This window comes from Myotis brandtii, unplaced genomic scaffold (assembly GCF_000412655.1).
Source record: "Myotis brandtii unplaced genomic scaffold, ASM41265v1 scaffold1418, whole genome shotgun sequence".
Classification (NCBI taxonomy): domain Eukaryota; kingdom Metazoa; phylum Chordata; class Mammalia; order Chiroptera; family Vespertilionidae; genus Myotis; species Myotis brandtii.
Genome location: NW_005355071.1, coordinates 41961 through 44555, shown reverse-complemented (window position 1 = coordinate 44555; position 2595 = coordinate 41961). Strand labels below are relative to the sequence as shown.

Sequence of the window (2595 nt, the reverse complement as noted above, 5' to 3'; positions counted from 1 at the left end):
AGAGGGGGAGAAATTTTTTAAAAAGTTATGAAGGGAGGAAAAAGAAAGAAAAATGAAAACCACTGAATTAACTATTGCAACAGCTTCCTATCTGGTCTCTCTACCTCCAGTCTCTATCCTTCCAATCTGCTTGGAAATGTTGCTATGAATTGTGGTTTATGCATTAATGTTTTTAAAAACATTTTAAAACATAAATACTACATGAATATGGTTTTGCAGTAAATAGCCCAAACAATAAAGAAGTCTCTGACTGTGCTCTTCCAGCTTCTGCACTAGTGATATTTTGGATTAAATTCTTTGCTGTGGGAGTTGTCCCATGGATTGTAGGATGTTTAGCAACATCCCTGGCCTCTGTCCACTAGTTGTCAGTACTGCTCTGCCAGTTGTGACAACTAAAAAAACATCTGGAGACATTGGGAAATATCCTCTGGAGAGTAAAACCTCCCTCTTTTGAGAAAAACTGCTAAAGAATAAAAAGTGCATGCTCTCTTCACCTCCATCAATCCCACTCCCCTCCTCAGAGAAGAGCATTAATATCAGTTTACAACTATCATTCCAGACCTTTTCAGTGTATTTACATACATATGTATGTATAAAGCATGGGTGGGGAATATCCGACCCATGGATCATATAAGGCCCAATAAATCATTTGGTCTGGTCCTGCCAAGACAGGGGTGTTGATTAAATGTTTGACCAAATATAGCAGGCTAGTTTTTAAGCTGATAATTTTGTATGGTCCTTGAATGATGTTATAAATATCCAAATGGCCCTTGGCAGGAAAAAGGTTCCCCACCTTTGGTATATAACAATGTGATTTTTCCAAAATGCAGATTTGATTATATCACTTTTCTGATCCAATTTCTTCCAAATAGTCTGTAGGATAAAATGCAAAATTCTTAGTCAGGCATATACTGGTAAGGGTTTCTTTAGGTTCTTTTCCTGCTATCCCTTTTTTAGGCTCTTTATGCTGTCAGCCCCTTCTTGCAGTTGAGCCTCTCACTATAGAAGCTGAAAATGCCATATACTCATGTTCCCAAACTCCCTTGCCTTTAGGGCATGGGCAGAGGACTGGAAGGGATGTCTGATGGGGAGCTTCAGGGAAAGGATTTCCTGCCTACCAAAAGGTCACATGTGTAATAAAGTGGTCCTCTTGTCCTTCCCTGGATGTGGTTGTGCCTACCTTTGACACAATAACTATTTTGCAATCCAGAAGAGAGAAATTGTTGACAGACTAAGGATAATAGAACAGAAGGATAAGAAATCCTCTGGGTCCTTGATGACAACATTGAACCACTGAAGCTGCCTTGGAATCACCTTGCTCTGGGCCTCTTATCATGTGAGATAATAAGCTAATTAATGTTCATGTGTCCATGATACTTTTACATGAATACCCAGTTACTTGCAATTGAAAGTACTCTAATACATACCATATTTAACATATTATAGTTACATGAATACACTAGTACATTTTTTTGTGCCTGCTGGTTTCTCTGTTTGGAATGCATTCTCCACCATATCTGCATGACAAGTACTCATACACTTAGTTCCATCTTAAGTGTCATCTTCTTCCCTATGAAAACTTTCTAACCATCAACCTATACCCAGAAATGACAACCATCCCTACTTCATGAATCTATTTTATCTTGTTCATATTTTATTATAATTGCAATTTACCTATGTGTCTACTTTCCCATTAGACTGTGATCCACCTTGATGGATGAGGCTACATATGATTCATTTCTGAATGAATGTGCTCATCATAAGGCTTGACAGAGAGCAAAGACTTAGTAAATGTTTATTGAGTGAATGGATGGTTAGGTTAGATGATTAGTGAATGAATGAAGTAGCTGAGGTAGGAGATGGTAAATAGTCCATTTCATTGAATGTCCTGCTTTAGCCCATGCTGGTTTAGACCTTCAAAACTCAGAAAGGGGGAGGGTTCTAAGGATAGTAGAGGTCCTCAATCCATTTCTACTGAAGATTGCTACCACTGCTCTAGCCAGAGTATATCCCTGTCCCCTTTTTCCTGACTACCAGGATCTGACTTAGAATAGTAGTACAGAAACCAAAAGTATAGCCGTCAGTCTTGTACCAAGGGAAGCAATCATCTCAGGGAAAATTATCCCTATGAGGTAGGTTATCTAGCAACTTGTTCCTCAAAGTGCCAAGAGCTTATTAGAATGTAAAGTCTCAGCCCTCACCCCAGACTTTGAATCAGAATCTGCATTTTAACAAGATGCCCAGGTGATTCCTATGCACACTTAAGTTTGAGGAACAGTCCATCTCTCCATGGAAAAACATGGCATTTTCTCAAGTACAAACAAATGGGGCTTCTAAAGGGTGTCCCAAAATTCATGCAAGAAGTAATTCTGATAGAAAACACAGGTTTATAATTAAAAATTGTAAATTTTTTATTGATTCATAAAGTATATAATATAGGGTTATGTATGGAATAGCATATCGGGTAATTTAGGCACAAAAACTGGATTATCGTGTCATGATAACGAGCACCATTAACTGTTATTGACTGAGCAGTCGCATTTTCAAAGCAGAATGGTCCGATGATGCCTCCAGCCCAAAATCTGCACCAAACAG

At 38.5% G+C, this 2595-nt stretch overlaps 1 protein-coding gene across 1 annotated transcript in view; it reads right to left on the bottom strand.

Moving 5' to 3' along the window:
* Positions 1-2595, bottom strand: part of LOC102259766 (GATA zinc finger domain-containing protein 1) — a 5209-nt gene that overhangs the window by 1381 nt on the left and 1233 nt on the right. The gene's annotated exons all lie outside the window — the stretch shown is intronic.